The 10,456-nt window shown below is 46.6% G+C and overlaps 1 long non-coding RNA gene across 1 annotated transcript; it reads left to right on the top strand.

The window, feature by feature from the left end:
* The first annotated feature begins 4,678 nt into the window (after positions 1 to 4,678).
* On the top strand, positions 4,679 to 5,284 carry LOC139835305 (uncharacterized). Its single transcript, XR_011751102.1, has 2 exons — positions 4,679 to 4,909; positions 5,001 to 5,284. It is a non-coding gene; the product is annotated as an uncharacterized lncRNA (long non-coding RNA).
* Positions 5,285 to 10,456: the final 5,172 nt, after the last annotated feature.

Genomic DNA, 10,456 nt, shown 5'->3' with positions numbered 1-10,456 from the left:
TTTTGTCGCGGGTCGAGCCACGGCCCGCGATAAAAGGACCCCCTGTCGCGGGTGGTGGCACGACCCGTGATAAAAAGGGGGCCTTTATCACGGGTCGTGCCACCACCCGCGACAAAAGGGGTTAGGTATAAATACCTAACCCCGCGGGCGGAGCCCCACCCGCGACACACGGAGGCCAACACTTAGCGAAATTCACGCCGCCAGGCTGCCGGATTTTGCCGTGCCGCCGTCGATCTGCCGCGCCGTCGCCGCCGTCGATCTCCTCTGCCGCGCCGTCGCCGCCGTAGGCCTCCTCGAGCTCCTCTCGCCGCGCGTGCCCTCTGCCGCCCGCGCCCTCTGCCGCCGTCGATTGCCGCCGCCGCGCGTGCCGCCCGCGCCGTCGATTGCCGCCGTGCCGCGCGCCCGCCGCCGCCGCCTCGTGCCCGTGCCGGCCCCGCCGCGCCGCCGCGCCCCCTCCGCAGGTACAAAGCCGCCGCCATGTCTTGTGAGCGCGCGAGCCCCGGCCGGCCCTCTTTTTTTTTAATTTTTTTCTTAGTTAGATAATTTGTATAATTAGTTAGTTCATTTTTGTAATTAGTTATTAGTTAGTTTATTTTTGTATATAGACATTTTAGTAATTAGTTATTAGTTAGATAATTAGTATGTAATTAGTTAGTTCATTTTTGTATATAGACATTTTAGTAATTAGTTATTAGTTAGATAATTAGTATGTAATTAGTTAGTTCATTTTTGTATATAGACATTTTAGTATGTAATTAGTTAGTTCATTTTTGTAAGTATTTTGTTGTAATTAGTTAGTTTATTTTTGTTGTAATTAGTTAGTTCAAATTTGTAGTTTAAATTTTGTAAGTATTTTGTTGTAATTAGTTAGTTTATTTTTGTTAAATGTAATTAGTTAGTTCAAATTTGTAGTTTAAATTTGATTAGTTAGTTCAAATTCGGATCGGCCGCCGACACACCCCTCTCGCAAACACCCGCCGACACACCCCTCTCGCAAACACACCCCTCTCGCAAACACCCGCCGAGACCCCTCTCGCAAACAACTGACGTCGACTCCCTCCCCCCGCGCAAAAACCCGTCGCCGCCACCCTCCCCTCTCGCAAACACGCGCCCTCTCCCGCTCGCAAACACGCGCGACACCCCTCTCCCTCTCGCAAACACGCGCACTCTCCATCTCGCAAACACGCGCCGACACCCCTCTCCCTCTCGCAAACACGCGCCGCCGAGACCCTCTCCCTCTCGCAAACACGCGTCGCCGACACCCCTCTCCCTCTCGCAAACACGTGTCGCCGATTAGGGTTAGGGTTTGGTTTGTGTTTGATTAGGGTTAGGGTTTGGTTTGTGTTTGAACATTTACTTATCGATTTAATTCTTTTGCGTAAACAATGGATCAATTCGAACGGGACTTGGAACAGGAAGACATATGCGAGGACATGAGCCGCGATGGGACCGACGCCGACCGAGCCGGCTCCGGTGATGGAGAAGCCGACGGCTCCGGTCATGGAGAACCCGACGGCTCCGGTCATGGAGAAGCCGACGGCTCCGGTGACGGAGAAGCCGACGGCTCCGGTGACGGAGAAGCCGACGACGGCTCCGGTGACGAGGTATTAATGGAATTCTATATGTACATATGTATTGAGGCATTAGTATAGAGGCATTAATGCAATTCTATATGTATTCTCTTAGGCCTCCGAAGATAAGATAGAGAAACGAGGCCCGGCAAAGAAGTTGACCAAGAAAGACCACTTCACAATTGAAGTTATATCACCGGAAGGCCAACCGGTGGCACCCGAGAATGTCGGAGTGAAGTTCAAAAATCAGTGCGGAGTTGTGGTTAGAGATCGTGTCCCGATCACCGTCGAGAATGGAACAAGACGAAGAATGTGTCCGAAAATCAGGTTGCCGATAGGTACAAGGACACACTTTTCAGAGACCTCATGGCACATTTCACTTTGCCAGATGTGCGATCGGAGTCGGAGAATGCTAAGCAGCGAGAGCTAGTGAAGAAATGGGCTCTTAAGAAGATGGGCGAACTTTTCCGGGCGTATAAGAACCGGTTATGGAAAAATTATAAGAAAGACAAGAAGCCTCCAGTATTCGAGAACTACCTAGCGAAGCAGGAGCATAACTGGGAAGAATTTGTGAGGTACAAAGAATCAGAGGAGGCTGTGAACCTGTCAGCGAAAAACAAGAAGAATGCAAGCGAGAAGAAATATCACCATCATACGGGGCGAGGGGGCTACGGAAGAGCCATGCCTAAGTGGGATGCACAAGAGGCTGAGATGGAGCTGAACGGGATCACTCCAACCCACGCGAGAAGGATGGGACATAAGGGCTCGAAATTGGTTCCTCGCGCATGGCTGTGAGTATGACATGAAGACAGGGAACATTGTTGAAAGTGACACCAGGGTTAGGGTACCCAGGCAAAAATGGATTGAAGTGACGACAGATATAAAGGCGGGAAAACTAAAGTTTGCTCCCGATAGAGAGAAAGACTTGCGACGCTTGTCCTCGGTAATCCCGAGAAGGGAGGACGAACAAGAGGCTTCGGCCCTAGTGTTCCGTGGTCGCTTGGGTTTCCGGCCGACGCGGAGACTTATAGAAGCCGAGCGAGAGCTAAACAACGCCACTGGAGGTGCAGAATGACCGGATGGCCGAGTTCCAACGCCGACTTGACCAGCAGCAGCGGGAGCTTCAGCAGCAGCTGCGGGAGATATATGAACTAAAAGGACAGCGCCCGAGACTTACTACCGCTGAAATATCTCAGCGACGAGACAGCAGCGTGGCCGACTCGGAGGCCCCTCCTACACGGATGATGATAGATGCCGGTCCTGGCGACCCCTTGGATGGAATCAAGGAGACAACACCTTGTGATCTCCATGAGGTGTTCAGGAAGGTTTCTGTTAAGGTGGCGGTCGGCTATGTCTTACCGGCATTTGGACCTGAAGGTGAGCCGGCAACATGGCATGGCAATCCGATTCCAGCTGGCTATGCTCGTGTCGGGGTGGATTCAGTTGTCCCGCAGTGGGAGACATTGGAGCTCCATATCCCTGGAGGTGATGGGGGGCTTACACTCAGAGAGGTGCTGGGAGAAATCATTCTCTGGGAAAAGAAGAACATCAGGCTGCCAGGCTGGGTAGCACCTAGTACCGGTCGTCCCGACAGGTCACCATCACCTCCTCCAGGTGATCGCAGGCCACCATCACCTCCTCCTACTGATCACATGTCGCCACCATCACCCCGTGGGTACGACGTCGACCACGACATCGGTAGTCCATCTCCATCTCCAGCGCCGCCGCCTCCGCCCACTAAGACTCGGAATGCATCCAGCCGGAAGCGTTTCAAGAGTCCTGTCCCCAAGAGGTCGCCCCTCCCAAAAGTACCAAAGGTTCCTCCCCCGTCCTTGGGATCTTATTGTCGAGGAAAATGCGGCCGCTGTTGCGAAACACAACTATGATCATTTCCATAAGCCAAAACCTCCAGCGCCAGAGCCATACACAGAGAAGCAAATAGAATATGCTACTAGTTTTCTGAACACACCATCGCAGTATGAGTTACACGAGAAGAAGGATGACTATACACGCACTCTTGCGAAGGTAATTGACCAAAAGAAGGATGAAAAGGCTAAGGAGAAGGACATTGCTGGCACGAGCAAATCATCAGCTAGAAGTGCAGATGAGAAAAGGTCAAGTTCAACAAGTGCACCCCTCAAGGCCAAGCAAACGACAAAAGGCAAAAAGAGAAAGGAAGTTCCCCTCCTCGGTGCTCAGCCCAAACAATCGATCCCACCACTCAAAGTGTTTAATGTTCCCAAGGTATACCAGGAACATGGTGGTTTCGATATGGAAGAAGCTGCTAGCCTAGCGGCTGCCTGTAAAGTTTCCGTGGAGGAATTGCTACTTGCAGCAGATGCTGCACTACCCACTGCTGATATAGCTCCTAAATTTGTCTACGGGGCCGACTTGGTCAGCAGAGAGCAGCTGCATAAACTACCAACACATATGCGGAATTTGCATCAGTGGTACCTTGATGCATGCAAGGAGAAAAAAATGTACATCGTGGCGAGTATACCATGGGAATATTACTACCGAAAGGAGGAGATCCATATTGAGATGAATGAACTCTGGCAGTTATTCAATCTAGAAGCCCTCGACAAATCTCTCATGAGTTGCTATTGCTTGTAAGTTGTTAACTACATATAAGTTCATTTTCATTCAGTTCATGTTCGTTTTCATTGCATATATATACTCATTATATCTTATGGGTTCTCTTTTGCGGATGAAGATCGGTGAGTGCAAAAGTAATAATATTATCAATGTTGGGTTTGTTGACCCAGATAAAATACATGTTGAAACGGTGAAGCATAAACGCGAAGAAACGGGGGGAAACCTACTAAGGTTTTTGGGGCAGCAATATTTCTGTGATTCAATATTGTTTCCTTACAACTACGAGTGAGAGTCTTAATGATCTTTTATATATGCACATTCAATTTTTCTTACTCGATGTTAAGTGTAATTCCTGACGTATATGCATAACATGTGCAGCTTCCACTGGATTCTACTAGACATTCAACCTGATAAGGGAATAGTTGAAGTAAAAGACCCATCGAGTAGAGGCACAGACGGGTTCCGGGACTTGCGAAGTTGCTCCAAGTGTAATTTCCTTCATCGCCGCGCTTTATCTTTCGTGAGATATCAATTAATTATCCACTCATTCAATCATTCTTTTGCATGGCAGGGCTTGGCAAGCTTTGAAGAATGTTCATAAGGAGATTACCTTTGCAAAGAAGCTAACATTTAATCCTGTACCGTGCCCCCAGCAGCCACAAGGGACGAATCTATGTGGATACTACGTTTGCGAGTCCATTCGCATGTTAACCACTGAGAAGCAGAACAGAAATAAATTCGACGTAAGCAATAACATTCACAACTTTATTTATTATCATCAATATTTCGTTATCAAGACTGATATAGTCATACTCATCTCATTTTCGTATATAGGTCGACTTCATGCGGGACAGACTCCAACCAAAGGAACACGCACTAGGAATCGCGGAGGAACTGGCGGGACTTTTGGTTAGAGAAGTAATAAACAACAAAGGCTTGTTTAGTCCAGATAGTTGTTCTACCTCCAAATAGACGGTCGTTAGTACCGTTTGTCGATCGTGAGCTCCATGTATATATGTAGGGAACCTACGAATATGTGTAAGGGGAATCGACTTCTGCTTCCAATCTTTGTTTGATCGATCTATATATATATAATGAATGAATGTGTACAACTTCTAGTAGCGTACAAATATATGCAACTTTTATTTTCGGACGAAAAAAATGAAATAACAGGCGGTCGGTGGCGGGGGGGAGGGGTGCTGCACCCCTCAAACCCTAAAGCAGAAGCGTTGTGCGCGCGCCACGTAGAGGGCCTTTTGTCGCGGGTGGTAATACCGCCCGCGACAAAAGGGCCTGTGCCCTGCGCGCCCCGCGGCTGCCACGTGGTGGACCTTATGTCGCGGGTCGTAAGTGACCCGGGATAAAAGGCCACCCTTTTATCGCGCCTTGCTTGTCGCGGCTGGCCGCCCGCGACAAAAGGCCCTAACCACCCGGATCAAAAGGCCTGTTTTCCACTAGTGGCGCGCTGCAGCGCAGCGTGAGAAACAGCAGCGGCTCGACTGGTCGGGTGCTCAAAGATCGAGAATTATTTTTTTCCGACAGTGCCACGTAAGTTTTTTTTCTCTCGTGGTGAAGTTTGCACTGACATTGGAACAAGTCCCAAGAAGACAGAACCAAACCGAAGTCTACGCCAAAGACTAAACTGGTGACATCTTTCTTCTACTTTTTATATATATACAATGATTAGCATATAGTAGGCACATGGCAAGCATGACCGGTTATAAAATATCTCGTATTTGACTAGTTCATATCCTCCTGTTTGCATGATCATGCATTACCCTCACTTAAGTCAGATAAGATTGGTACGGATACTAAATCCTCACTTTATTTGGCCTATGCACGAGAAACAAATCAACCTTAGGCAATCCAGGCTTGGCGACTTCAGCTCCGCACAAGAGCACCTCGACCGCACACCGCTAAAATAGATGCTGCCAGTGCTAGGAAGGCAAGAAGGCAGCGCTTAGATTGGAACAGCACAAAAACATGGGGTACCAAGAATAGCGGCTCGGCTGCTAGCTGAATAAAATCCAACTTCACCATTCGATACAAAAACCAGGTGTTATATTTTCAATTACGTAAAATTTATTTCGTGAAATATTTTATTTGGCTCGTACTATTATTTGCTCGTAGTTTCTTGCACCGCGATATAACTGCAGATTGAAACAAAGCTTCGACTGCTCTGCTCGGTCACGGACCCGCTCGGTCGCGGACCTGATATATTCGGCTGCGCCCTCTTCATCTACTTCTGGTCAGACGCCGCGCAACTTCATCGACCGTGTCCGCCACACGACCTGCTTTCACGTTGGCTCCACCGCACCCGATAATAAAGCTAAGTGTTCCTTTTTCAAAAGTTAACTATCATTTACTTTCGCCACACCCGAATACTCTGGGGTTGCATCATTACATTATTACAGCAAATTCACCCAAACACTGGGGGCTGCGCTATTACTTCATTATCACAAATATATTCGGTTACTTAGTGAATTTCTTTTCTTCGACTTAGTGGAAATATCTTCTCCGGTTCAAAGGAATTATCTTCTTCGGCTCAGTGAAATTATCTTCTTCGGCTAAGTGGAATTATTTTCTTCGACTTAGTGGCTTTATCTTCTTCGGTTCAGTGGATTTATTTCTTCGGATTACTGGATCGGTTTTCTTTGGGCTATTATTGGTTCACTCTTATACAATATTACCCGATGCGTTTTCGGGACAATGGATTCATCTTCTATGGTTATTAATAGAACTATTTTCTTCGGATCAATGGATTCATCTTCTATGATATCAGCGGATTCATCTTCTATGATTATTACTGGATTCTTCGAGCCAACGGATTCATCCTCTATGATATCGACGGATTTATCTTCAATATATGCTTTATATTTAATGGTGTAATCTTCAATATGGATTCATCTTAAATACTTCATCTGGGATTCATCTTCGTATATTATTGTCTATGGCTTCATCCTAAATGGTTTTACCAAATATGATGCCGCGACTCCATCAACTTATTTCGACGTCACGCCTAACGCTCGGGGGCTCGACAACGATTTCGCCTCGGGTCACGACTGCGACACAACAATCATGACATCACCTCAGCAATGCTCGGGGGCTCGGCTATTTCTTCAGCAACAATTTCGCGGCCTCCACTTTTGCTATTTGGTGGTTTCTACTTTGGCTAGATTTTTTATCTACACTCGAAGACTTCATCATGCATCGATTTCGTCGTGTCCAAAAAGTTAAGTGTTCTTTTATTTTGCACAAAGTTGATTATCGTTTACTTTCGTCGCACCCGACGCTCGGGGGCTGCACGGCATATATTCACTTTACATATCATCGAATCCGATCATCTGACGCCGCATGCAAAAAAGAGAGTCAAGGAAAAGATAGAAAACGTTTGTTTATTTGTGCAGGAGAAAGCAAAATTCAAAGTATATAAGAGAGAACCCGATGAAATTGTCTACACGGAGAACTCGACGAAATTGTCTTAAAAAAAAGAGAAGGTCCCGAAAAATTATCCTCAAGGAGGTCAAGAAGAATTATCTTCAAGAAGGTCCTGAAAAATTATCCTCAAAGAGGTCCCGGAGAACTATCCTGAAGGAGGAACCCGAAGTATTTTCCTGAAGGAGGAACCCGAAGAATTGTCCTCAAGGAGGTCCCGAAGAATTGTCCTCAAGGAGGACCCGAAGAAATTTTCTTCAAGAAAGAACTCGACGAAATTTTCATCAAGGAGGAACCAAAAAAAAAACAAAAAAAAGAGAAAAAAAAGAGGATGGACAAATCTTCGGGTCCATTGACTCGTCATATTGTTTCGAGCAAGAGCATCGGTGATGTACCCGACAATATAGAAGAACCAATATATTCAGCTGTCTCATCAAGCCCGAGAGAAAAATAGAAGAGCCCGCAAAATGGGTCATTGCATCCGCTGAACAAGGCACTTGACAAAATATTCTCAGAGCGCCAAAGTTGCGATCAATCTCTGAATGCCGCAAAACTTTGCGAAGGTAAGACCCCAGATCCGTTCTGCGTGGCGTGGCGCCGTCTCTGACGTCGGTTTGCTACTTTTTTCCGTATCAACAGATCCTAAGATCATGTCCAGGGACGTGATCTCGAAGTAGGTTTTTGCGGATTGCCACTAGAGCAGTTAGCTAGTACCTGATCCGTCAGATGAACTAGCCCCAATTACCATTATCCCTGTACAATATAGATATGGATGTAAAATAAAAATAGCAACGGCCTGGAGTCGATAAAAAGAGGGGCTGCGCCAAGTTCTTTATCGAGTAGTACAACTAGAGTTTGTGCCTAGGTGCAAGCACCTGCCCATAGGCTCGGGGGGTACTCTTATTGAGAGTATTGTTCACCCTTCCAATAAGATACAAGAAAGATGAAAAATTGTGGAGTCGACTACAAGCAAGTTGAGCCTACACCCAAGTGCAAACACTTGGCTGTAGCCTCGGGGGCTACTCCCATCGGGAGCGCTGGTCGCGCACCCGATAGAAAATAACTTCGATAGCATCTACGACAATCAATGTTTGTAGACTCAACTCGATTCTACGACTCGAGTGGAGCCTACTCCCATCGGGAGTGCTGGATTTCATTAAGTCCTCTAACAGGAGTCGATAAAAAGAGGGGCTGCGCCCAGAAGTACAGTCAAATTCTTCATCGAGTAGTACAACTTGAGTCTATGCCCAAGTGCAAGCACTTGTCCATAGACTCGGGGGCTACTCCCATCGGGAGCGCTGCCGCGCACCCGATAATTTCAAGAATCATCGACATCATTTACGCTACACGTGATCTGCGGCATGGACCTCGCCTTGTATTTTTCTTCGACTTCGGAGATTGTTATGCTTGGAGTTTCTACGCAAGTCTTCGACTTCCCTATAAACTCGGGGGCTACTGACATGGGCATACCCTTCGGGTACCCATTATTAGTATACCTGGCTCGGCCCAATATGGAGAAGACCAAATATGGAGAAGGCCCAACAAGGCAACCCGAAGAAGTAGTCGACTAGGACTCTTGTAAAACCCTAGGCTGGTTGCATATATAAAGCTAGCCAGGGCACCCGAAATAGGGAGGCCAACAGATAGACATAATATAGACAACATAGCTCCGCCTACGGCGGCACCCTGTAAACACATCTATGATCATATACTGGATTGCTAGCAGCACGTAGGGATCCTCCACCGAGGGGACCCGAAGCTGGGTACATCGTGTGCCTAATCTCGCTCCCGGAATCTCCATCGTCGCTCTCTCCCGAAACCTAAGTCTACAATACGTAGGCATTGTCGAGGTGTTCCCTCGTCAGTGGTGGATAACCCTTTTAGTGCAAAGAGGAGTGCAAGAATTCGCACTGGAGGAAGGGTTCCACGTCATTACCTAGCTCCAAAGACATCTTCTTCAGGCACTTACCATCCCTTTCGCAATCTAATTTACAATAGTCAAATTGAAAGGACTCCCAAGGCAGCATTGCCTAGCAATTGGGATATAGATCGTTCTAACACTGCAGGAAGGATGAAGCCTGAGGTTGAAGAGTGGGGAAATAACTCCAAGAGTTGGGACTCGCCGTCGGACATACTTCTTAACCGCGTCGAGCACAATTCGGAGATGATCCGCAACCTCATGTACAAGATTGATGAGCTTCAGGAGCTTGTTGAGAAGCTTGTCAAGAATTCAACACCACCACCACCGAAGGAGTAATTCATCATCGGTATTGGCATCCCCTTGGTTTGTTCCAAGCTTGGGGGAGTGCCGCGGTATCACATCATCACTACCTTTTACTTTTTACTATCAAGTAGTGTCATATCATGAATAGGGAAGTTATCATATAAGATGGGTTGCAGTGTGGAAGTATCTCTCCTTTAGTTGGTTGTCTATGTATCCCTTGGTGTGAGTTATCGTTATGGAATATTAATGAGAAGTCTTATCATTTACATATTGCACATCTTATTTTAGTTTGCAATCCCTATTATATGATTGATCTTGTTATTAGTATGGTATCACTTTGGGAGCATTGAGTTAATCTATTTGGTTTTGGCAAACTTAGCATTGGTCAATAGCAACAACACTTTGAGGTTTAATTAGAAAAGAGAAATACATGTAGTTGTTTCATTGTCTTCCTTTCTTGTTAGCTAATAGCTTATTATTCTGAAGTTAAAATTGTTTGTGCTTACAAGGAAGATGCATGATTGTTTCTATCACATGTATATTTGTTTGTTTCCCTCAACTCTTGTGCTTTCTAATTAACCTTGCTAGCCAAAAACCTGTACTGAGAAGGAATGCTTCTCGTGCATCCAAA

The sequence above is a fragment of the Lolium perenne genome, chromosome 2 (assembly GCF_019359855.2).
Source record: "Lolium perenne isolate Kyuss_39 chromosome 2, Kyuss_2.0, whole genome shotgun sequence".
Taxonomy (NCBI): domain Eukaryota; kingdom Viridiplantae; phylum Streptophyta; class Magnoliopsida; order Poales; family Poaceae; genus Lolium; species Lolium perenne.
This window is presented reverse-complemented; position numbering and strand designations above follow the sequence as displayed.